This window comes from Mytilus californianus, unplaced genomic scaffold (genome assembly GCF_021869535.1).
Source record: "Mytilus californianus isolate M0D057914Y unplaced genomic scaffold, xbMytCali1.0.p SCAF_1, whole genome shotgun sequence".
NCBI lineage: Eukaryota > Metazoa > Mollusca > Bivalvia > Mytilida > Mytilidae > Mytilus > Mytilus californianus.
Genome location: NW_026262581.1, coordinates 70,073,525 through 70,084,959, shown reverse-complemented (window position 1 = coordinate 70,084,959; position 11,435 = coordinate 70,073,525).

The window sequence follows — 11,435 nt, the reverse complement described above, 5'->3', positions numbered from 1 at the left end:
AAATAATTATTAAAAGATCAAAATGAATTAGACTAAAATACGTAGTGGATCTAAGGAATCATATGGAGGAAGAGATTTCTTGTGATTCTCACGAATACTAATGAGCAATGATGCGTCTCCATATTGATGACGCTGTACGCTTATTTTCGTTGTTCGTCAATCGCTCGAGTATTTCGCTCTTTTCATTGATAAACTATGTAGAATAAGATACATACTTATAATGTTTTCATTGATAAATCATATATCACATTATTTTGCAAGCCATAACTGGTGTTTTATGAAAATCCTTTTTATCGATCTCACTACGGAGGCATGGCTTATTTTTTTTTTTTTTTTTTGGAAAACTGATTCAAAAGAAAGCTGGCAACGCATATGTTTTGAACGGACGGATTATTTTGGTTGCTTGAGTCGAAAATTGGCACATTTACTTAAGGATTTCAACATACAAGAAGAATCGTACGACCTTAATTGACTGAAATGTTGATATGATTGTTATTCATTAGGATAAGACACCTTTTATTTTCGGCTAGTCTGTGCATCCGTCCAAGACGGTTCTACAAAAAGGTCTTGACTAGTACTTGGTAGGAGTGTTTGCCATCATACATGATCATGTGTTGTTGACTATATTGTACCGTCCTTTTGATTCAACAATTTTCAAATATTTGTATGGAAGTTATGGGTCTTTCAACAAGGAGTAAAACCCTTACCATGAACAATGTATAATTTATTAGCTTAAGAGGCCCAGGATTACAAAATGTGAATACAAATGTATTCTTTTTAGACAATCTTAATACTGACATGATTTATGCTACAACAATAAATTAAAATTTAATAATGACAGACAGCAACAAAAGGAACAACAGCAGTACAGGTGCCTGGCTTGAGACATTTGCATAAAGAATGTGACATGGTAAACATGTTTGTGAGTGTTTTATTGTGGCATTAAGAAAGGACAGTAAGTATCATGTACATATGGAGGAGAATTTTGAAAACGAATATTCTGGCCTAGTGAGAACGGGAAAAACACAATATGCAGGTAATAAAGTGAAAATAAGTTTTCATACAGCAAAGCGCAGAAATAATAAGTCAGCATAGCAACAGATCCAAACACAATCCTCATATCCCACCCCACCCTTGAATATCCAATTCTTTTCCAGTTTGATTTAAAGTGGTTCTCTACGCTTTTCAATTCTTCTAATTGAACATATGTAATAATTCTTGTCCAAACTTATTGTGTTACTAAATATATTTCAGAACTTCTTGGGTTTTTTTATTCTTCTGTAAAATTATGTATACCATTGGCATTTACAGTAAACTATACAAACAAGGATTTATATAGCATGTATAGTAAGAGATCAAATATTTGCTACAGTCTGACATGAATATAAAAGGAAAGTAAATGGTTCATAAAATAATCAAGGACAAAACATATACACATATACCATATATACAGACATCGGATCACCAAATTATACACTATAAGCCTACTCTTAATATTTTATTCGACCTAACTTGCATAGAGATCGGTAGTACAAGTTATATTTATGCTGAAGTAGAAAGGTGGAACTGCACTTATTTCGACAATTATGTAGCCGTGTTTGGGTAAATTCAACATTCTACATATAATTGAAACCTGGAGAGGAGCATCAAACACCGACAACTTGTTTTATTATTTCTTGTCACTACACAAATATTTACTATGCACGTAAAAGGCCTATTGTATCATCAATTGAACATTTGAAAATAAACTTGCAATCTATTAACAAATACTAAAAATCATATACAAACATTAAAAAAACTTATTTTTTTCTTTCTTTCTTCCAATGATATTTATCATATTTTCACAGGTGAATTACAATGGGAAAGTCGAGATATTGAAATATAAAACAAAATTAACTACTGTAACAATGTATGCATCAAACACAACAATCAGGAAATATTTACATAAATTGAAGTTAAATTTGTCCAATTTTTATTCTTCGATACAATGAGGACACAGAAATGTGTCACCTCGCCTGACAACTCGTACAGCGGTGCAATAAATAAGGTGAACCCAGTGTCCACATTTGTCATATTGAACCCACTTAAAAAATATTACAGATCATGCTGATTGTTTTATGACATCTAGGTACACTTTTCTGCATGCACAGCATGGCTCCTCTTCATCATCACTGGATTCAGTGCCACTGCATGGAATCAATTCTAATGTGAGATAGTTTTGATTCTTTGGAGGAAATAGCTGGTGTTTTGTTTATATTTGAGGTAGAATTTGTCAGTGGTATTTTTGTTTTTCTATTTTGTGTTTTTTCGCTTTATTAGCAACAGTTTCTCTCTTTTGTGGACCCTTTCCGTTCTTTGTCTTAGAGTTTTCATATTCCTAAATAGGAGTCTCTGTTTTCTCCTTTGTAATTGCCTGTCCCAAAACAATGCTAATTTTCTTGGTTTCTTTTGATTTTGCCATGCTTTAGTGGTTTTTAATGTTTTTAACTTCTCTTCGAAGAAAGTAGCTTCTATTTTGCGTTCGTGTGAATTAGTTTCTGATTCGGTACGAATAATGTCCTTGTTATAAATCCAGTAACTTCATCAGTTGCATAAGGCTCATTTGTCATTCAACCAAACTCAACAAAACATGAGTGGCATGCATATGACCATCAGGTAAAAGTAAAATTGGATTTGCTGCTGAATTCCTTGGTACGTATTTGAGAAAATGATTTTCCAAGTAAGCTCCGAAAATTAATATTAGTATTGCTCCATCCTGAGATTGACATAGTTCCTGATACACCTGGTTTTTGCTTCATCTAGTAAGCTGTCATACCATCTCTTACCAGCAAAGACCAAGCATGGAGAAATAGTTACTCCAGCGGCACTACCACATCCTATGATGGTAGTAGTTTCAGAATTCACACGAGTTACCCTCGGAGGTCGATACCAATTTACACTAGCTACTGGTTGCAGAATGTGGTTTGGAGAAATACCTTTCTTGTCTACATTAAAAATATGATGGGGAGCATCTTCCAGCTTGTATTTATGTATTATTTCTTTCAACTCAGTGAAGTATTTAGAAACACCAACAGTCGATGCAGACTTGGCTTAGCTATTTCAAGGCTTCTAGGACGATAAACTGGATTGCCGCAACGTACATAAATATTGTAGTGGAGAACATTGACACCGTTAATCATCTAATTACCATTCCAGTAGGTATAACTAGCCAATTTACCTTTTCATTACAGACGAAGGTTTTTCAAGTTGCAGCAGATACACTTGCAATAAAAGTTACCCGATTTACTGGTTATGACAACGGCATATATTTTCAATATAAAGCATAAAAATTGTTAGTGTTAACTAATCTAGCCAATTTTGTTGTAGTACAATTCATCCTCGTGATTCTTTAGTATATGCGTAACAAGACTACTGATTTTAGCACCAGTTCAGTATTTTTATTAAAACATGTAAAAGGAAGAAATGTCACGTTTGATTAAAAGACGACAAAATCTTTTAGTCGTTGTGTAAAGCTGTCATTTATTGCTATGGGATTCCTTTGAAATACTAAATTTCCTGATTTATGATAACGGCAAACATTGTTCAATATAGTACAAATGTTGCCAGTGTTGATTGCAATGAGCAAACATTTTTGATGAACAAACTATCTGGATATATCAAGTCTTCCGGAATTTGATGCCAGTTCTCTATGTTGAATAAAATGGAGAAATGTTGGCAATTTTAATAAAACCCAAGATTAAACCTCAGTCAATATAAAAAGAGGAGATGTGGCATATGATCGCCAATGAGACAATTATCCACCAGAGTTCAAATAAAGTGGATGTAAGCAATTATCGGCAACCGTCCGACCTTCAACAATTAAAAAAATCAAGCCATATAGTCGGCTATAAAAGGCCCCGACACGAAGAATGTGAAACAGGTCTCTATGACTTATTGTGTTTGAGTTATTTCAACATATCACTTATGTCAATTTTAAAAGGAAAATAACTCCCATTAGATGTCATTTTATCACTTTGGTCAAACTTGACCGAAGCATCCTGAAGATGGAACGAACAAATTAGAACACAAATGTTGTCGACATCTTTTACGGTTACAGAAAAAAAAGAAAAAAAGGCATGGGGGATAACTCCGATAAAAACAATTGTGCGGTTACGCAGGGTCAATGATGAAACCGTTTTCACTGTGTATGATATCATTGGCCAAAAACCATCTCAAGACGGCAGAAGAAAATAAATATTATCAGAACAAAAACAAAACGTCTTCCTACGTAAAGTGGAAATGTCTAACTATATATAAGTGAAAATGAGCAGGCGTAATCGGATTTTTCTAGATCTGTTTGCCTTCTTTTTTTTTGTATGTCTGATCGATCAACGAAATGGTCATTCCTAGTGTCTCTCTTGTTTCAGTTTTCTATGTTGACGTACATTTCTTGCTAATGAATGAACATGCAGACCCTCACATGCTGAATACATGTGCAGAAAGGTCCAACTGAAGGTTTCATGAATACGGATTTAAATCAATTGAATTATTGACTTTTTTGTCGAATTCGTATCTAATGCCCCCTTATCACCGTACTGTATATATCTAAATGTTAACATGAAAAAGTTAGCTCCAAAAAATGGATGATAAGTACATTTAAAAATAAAATACGACAAAAACTATAGATGTGTAAAACAAGAGCTTTAACCACGGACTGGACCTAAATGTTGACGACCTGACGATAGCGAAATGTTCGTGCTATGTCCCGCTTTCGCGACTTACGTCCTCTGAGCTTACGTCAAGGCTCGACAAAAAAACAGTTTTGAATAATATCAGAAAAGTTGTTTGTCCTGACGTTTAGTGATGAATGTGACAATGCATCACACGGTATAGCATCTCATATGATGCTTGATACCAAATTTCGGGAAGCTTATCTCCTAAGAAAATTGCGATAAAATTTGAGTATATATACTTTTGTGTAAGAATATATACGTTTTCGATGAACAGGATGTTAAAGCGTGATGAACGTGAAAATGCATCACGCATTAAAGCATACTCAGAAAAAGTTTGATACCAAATTTCATGTTCTGCAGTTTCTACCGACAATGCAAAAAAAGTTAATGGGAAGGATTGATTGATTGATTGATTATTGGTTGCTTAACATCCAGTGGCAAATATTTCATGCATGTCCAGGACGAAAACAAATTAACAATAAACACAATAGGTAGGTCCTGCAGTAGAGGCCGTCTGAGATGAAGGTCGGAGAAATTTGGACTGCCACTAGAAAATGAGGTTATATTGGAAAGAGACAGAAATTTAACCTTGCAGCAGGTCACATAGGGATCCCTTAAAGAGTTGTTGCAACGGTTCGTAGCGTGCGGAGAGTGCGGCACTCTTTCTACACGAGGCATCGGATTTAACTTCTCCATTTAGACCGGAAGTGGCTGCGTACTTGAACATCCCGAACAGTTAAACGGACGCCCACTTTGGCAATGGTTTAACTGTCCGTAGGGAGAAGACATGTAGCGACCATATTTCTTTTCCTCCTCTGGGTTAATTGGAACGACAGGACGGGATAAATGGATAGATAGATGTTTAGCGTCCAGTGGTGAATTAAATGCATTTTGAGGACGAGAAAATGCCAATGAGTTATTTTTATAAATCCTGCTTTGTACTACGCTTAAAAAGATGTGTTAACCTGCTAGCAACAGTCTGACACGTCACCCTACCCGGACACACTATTCCCACGCCGAGCCGCGTGCTTAGCGGAGAAGTAGCAATTACCAATTTTTAAGATTTGATTAAGAAGGTAAAAAACAAATTGTTTGGTTGGCATATATCTGGATTGCCTTTGGACCAATACGGCACAGATTGTATTAATTATTCTATTAAATTTCCCTTTTATGAAGTCAGAAATAGGGTTTTTTTTAATGCTGTAATCTCCTTTTGATGTATAGCTTTTTTTATTCTTATCAGTCTCTAAAGATGCTGCTCCGTTGCCAATGTTTCGTGGTTAGAAGAGGAGTGAAAGCATTTCCTTGACGAATAATGGTTTCCACAATTTTTCTAATTGTCTTGTGTGTCCCTTCAATAAGTCCAATCATATAAAATGATTCTTCATATCCACTGTTTTAAATTCAAACATGTTTAATAAATGTGTCGCATATGTAGTACAAAAATAATGTGTGACAAATGTAAGAACTATTTAATTTTCCAGTGATTTAGTCATATCTCAGTGTTTAAGGTCACAATTCATATCATTTTCCCCTGTTTGTGTTTCACTCACAGTTCCAAAATATAAAAGTATTTAAATCCTACCTGAAATAGACTTTTAAAAAGACAATATCATGATCATATACTTCAAATATTTTCCAAACAAATTTACGTATTTGCATTAAATCAAAATATCTTTAGGACTAAATGTCGTTACACTCCGACTTCCTCTGATTATAAAAACGTGTCTCACGACATAGTGCTGAAAGTGCTTTGAGAATTTATTTTTCAAATATTCATCTTGTGCCGGCTAATTGTGAAAAAACAATTTGGGAAATGAATATGTACAACTTTATATCCACTTGTCGTCCAATCACACGAGTGAATTGAATTTGTTATATATAATTATATAATAATATAGTGTATTAAAGTGTCATGTATTGATTAACAATTACAAAATATACAATTAAACACATTCAGTATTTAAAATTGTTAATACCCAGCCACACAAATTGACTTATGAGACACTGCAAACATGTTTTACAAAGTTGTATACATAATTACTAAACAAATTTAAATAACGCATTGAAATGTTTCATCAATATCCCTTGTAAAATACTGGCTTAAAACTTATAGGATTAAGAAAGAAAATAGTTAACAGATAAAATTGAGAATGGAAATGGGGAATGTGTCAAAGAGACAACAACCCGATCACAGAACAGACAACAGCAGAAGGCCACCAACAGCTCTCCAATGCAGCGAGAAATTCCCGCACCCGGAGGCGTCCTTCAGCTGGCCCCTAAACAAATATATATACTAGTTCAGTGATAATGAACGCCATACTAAACTCCAAATTGTACACAAGAAACTAAAATTAAAAATAATACAAGACTGACAAAGGCTAGAGGCTTCTGACTTGGGACAGGCGCAAAAATGCGGCGGGGTTAAACATGTTTATGAGATCTCAACCCTCCCCCTATACCTCTAGCCAATGTAGAAAAGTAAACGCATAACAATACGCACATTAAAATTCAGTTCAAGAGAAGTCCGAGTCTGATGTCAGAAGATGTAACCAAAGAAAATAAACAAAATGACAATAATACATAAATAACAACAGATTACTAGCAGTTAACTGACATGCCAGCTCCAGACTTCAATTAAACTGATTGAAAGATTATGTCCTCATCATATGAATATCAGGCACAATCCTTCCCGTTAGGGGTTTAGTATCATACCATCATAACATATATGAGAAGAACATAACCCGTGTCAAGCCAACAACTGGTTTTTAAATAAATGTGTTTAGTGCCGATGCAAAGACCCTATAAGTGAATCAATATTAACGCCAAAATATGCAATCTGTAATGACCTGACAACAGTTTCGTAACTATATCCCTTCTTAATAAGTCTATTTAAAGGTTTTGTTAGCTTCAGAGGTGAATACTGACATTTTTGTGCTTTATAAAGAATATTTCCATAAAAAATTGGATGTGAAATACCTGAACGTATAAGAAGTCTGCATGTTGAGCTATATTTACGAATGATGTCCTTATACCGATGATAAAATTTAGTAAATGTTTTGACTAGTTTGTGATATCGAAAACCCTGGTGTAATAATTTTTCAGTAATACATAAATTTCTCTCGTTAAAATCTAAAACATTGTTACATACACGAGCGAATCGTACAAGTTGAGATATATAAACACCGTAAGATGGTGACAAGGGAACGTCACCATCTAAAAATGGATAATTAACGATAGGAAATGAAAAATCATCTCTTTTATCATATGTTTTAGTATTAAGCTTTCCGTTAATGATATAGATATCAAGATCGAGGAAAGGGCAGTGGTCATTGTTAGTATAAGCTTTATTTAAAGTAAGTTCAACAGGATAAATTTCTTTAGTATACATACTGAAGTCGTCATTATTGAGAGCCAAAATATCATCCAAATATCCAAAAGTATTATTAAATTTGTGTATCAGATGTTGTTTCGATGGGTCTTTGCTGATTTTTGTCATAAATTGTAACTCATAGCAATACAAAAAAAGGTCCGCAATAAGTGGTGCACAGTTAGTCCCCATTGGAATTCCGATAACCTGACGATATACGGAATCTCCAAAGCGAACAAAAATGTTATCTAGTAAAAATTCAAGGGCATATATAGTATCAAAGCATGTCCAATTGACATAGTTTTTTTGTTTATTGCTACTAAAAAATGACCTAAAAGAGTTTGAACATATATATTCACATTCTGACTTTTTAAATGCCCATTTAATTAGGTGTGTGAATTTTTTCTTAATGAGAATGTGAGGCAATGTGGTATATAGGGTAGAAAAATCAAAACTTTGAACAGATTCAAAATCACCAATATATGCATGCAATTTATCAAGTACTTCCAACGAGTTCTTGACACTCCAAAAGTTATTAATTCCACTATTTTCGAAGGCCTTATTTGAACAATTTATTATCAGGTTTTTGATTGTTCCAAGTGTACTGGTAAGAAGAATAGACAATTTAGTAGTGGAACAATGGCTTGAAGACGAAATGAATCTATATTTGTAAGGTGTTTTGTGTAGCTTCGGAAGCCAATACATAGTTGGGACTTTCATTGTATTTGGTTCTGCTTGTAAAGCGGTAGCTAAAAGTTTATGTTTGTTACAGATGTCGTTTTCTGAAAATGGAGTCAGTTGGAATGTTGGTGAATTGGTGATTTCTTTTTTCAGAACCTCAATGTAAAATGTAAGTCAAACAATAATAATATTATTAGCAGCTTTATCGGCCGGGACAAAAACAAATTCCTTGGCTAGTTTTTTTAGTTTATGTTTGATACGAGAAATAGGTTTATTGTGGTTATTGTTAAGAGTAAAATGTTCTTTAAAATGTTGAATACGTATATCAACTATGTTCATTACTGATTTAAAAAAAGAGTCCAAAGATTTTTTGTCAGCTTTTTCGCGTTTTATCCATTTCTAACAGTAAGTATGGAGTGAGTCGTGGATGATATTACGACAATCATTCCAATAAATAATTGACGGGGGATGATATTTAGGTCCTTTACTGAGGAATGATTTTAACTCTCGGTCTTGAACGATGTTAAGATCTCCTGTTATAACATGGGAAATAACATTTACATAAAAACCATTCTGGAATACTTCACAATAAATAAATTAATAACAATATATTGTTTATTTTTTTAAATAGTTTCTCAGGTAAATGTTTATTCATTTTTTTTAGATCAGACATCTAGATGCACTTTCCTTTGAACGTAAAATTTGTGTAGTATTTTACATAATAGTGGCTGGATCGTGTCACAATTCATAATTACAACACATTTTGCGTCCATACTAATATTTGTAAAGTTTGCAATATGTTTAGACGCTTCATAAAAAATGTCAAATCTTAACTCTAATGCAATAAGTTTGTATCAATGGTTTTGATTGGATGACAATAAGCGTAAAATTCTCTATCTCCCTGTCTGTAACTAAGGAAGCTGACATTTTGAATTCTGGAATGTATTGACATGTAATTTTTTCAATAATAAGCAAAAAAACTCACATTTTGCACCTAGCAATCTTCTTTTTATCAAATTTTAATACATTTGGAGGCGGACAAGAAGTCAGAAAACGTTCGGTGTTTACGTTTGACGCCGGAAGCATACCTATGACGTCACTTAGTTTAGACGCCAAAAAAGATATCATCATTTCGCGGAATTTTCGTTTAATTACAATTTTACAATGAAATAATGACTAAAATTGAATGATTTGTTTAGTTTGCATTAGAACAGAGATCAATGTATAAGATACATGTCTTGAGAAAATGTTTTTTGGTTCAAACGTCGTTTGAATTACAGAATTTACAAAGTCTGTTCTTATCTGGTACTGGCGGCCTAGGATAATATCCTGTTTTAAGCGCTAAGGGTGATGCTTCCGCATGAAACATAGCCAAGAGGTTTTTTTTGTGTGTTTTTGGTAGATTTTCAACAATATCATTCAACAGATACGTTGCTTTTGTAGAGTCTGTATGTGCGCAACTCACTGCCGTTTATCTCGTTGGATTTGTCATTGAATATCTCATTTTTCCATTCTTGATTGTGTAGTACGGAGAGTTTGTTTTTCATTTGATAATTTAATCAAAAATTAAGAATATAGCGTAGCGTCTTGTACATATAAATCAATATCAATCTTATCTATCAGTTGGTTTACCATTAATGTCCATCCTTTACGTCAACTCGCTGAATATTTTCAAATATTACTGAGCATTCTCGTTTCCTTCAGTCTATATAACTTGAACAAAAAAAAAACCTGTGCAGGATTTCCTGTTTCTTTCACATGATGTCCAACCAAATCACCACGAGAAGATACATTTCTGTTGTATTGTCCAACAAGTAGACAGAATTTGCATGCTCGGGACTAAACAAATGTTATTTCAGTGAATGTCTTTGTTCCCAATGCTCAACTTCCATACAAAAGTATCGGCTCAACCACTGTTGAATAGAGCTTTGTATAAACGTCATGTGTCATTCTACAAGCAAACTTTTCCAAATAATGCACGTAATGCTCAACTGGCTGGTTTTGACAGTTCTTTCGCGATTTTACAAAATGTCACATGCTCGTCTAGCCCTGTTCCAAGATATTTATATGAATCATTTTCTATTATATTTTGTCCACTACATTCATAACAAAAATTGAAGACGGCTGTCGATTTCGGACCGAAATTAACAATTTTCGTTATATCTGCGTTAACAGTTTCCATTTCTTGCCCCATTCCGTACTAACGTTCAACATTTGCTGCAGACTGTTTTCATCCTGTGCTATCAATGCTATATTATCAGCATATAGTGAAATACGTACATCACAGTTAGGAGCTTTGATATAATCTGCCAAGTCGCATGTTTATATAAACGGTAAAAAGAGTTGGTGACAAAAAAAAAAAAAAAAAAAAAAAACAGCCTTGAGTTACGCCGTTCGCTACGTCAAACTAAGGGGTTACGGTCAAGGAACAGTAAATGGGCTATTTCACAGATTTTGCTAAATATTTGCATAGAACTTTTGCTTGTTGAACTATAACTGAATATCGACAACAAATAGTTTTTTTAAGAAAAATCTATGTATTAGAGATTTTATGATTTTAATTCAAATTTGAGTAGGTTTTTTGTCGATTTTATGTGCTTTCTTTACAAATGTTCACCTACTTTGAAAGAATTCAATTAGTAATATTTCCGATGATAAAAGAGATAAATGCA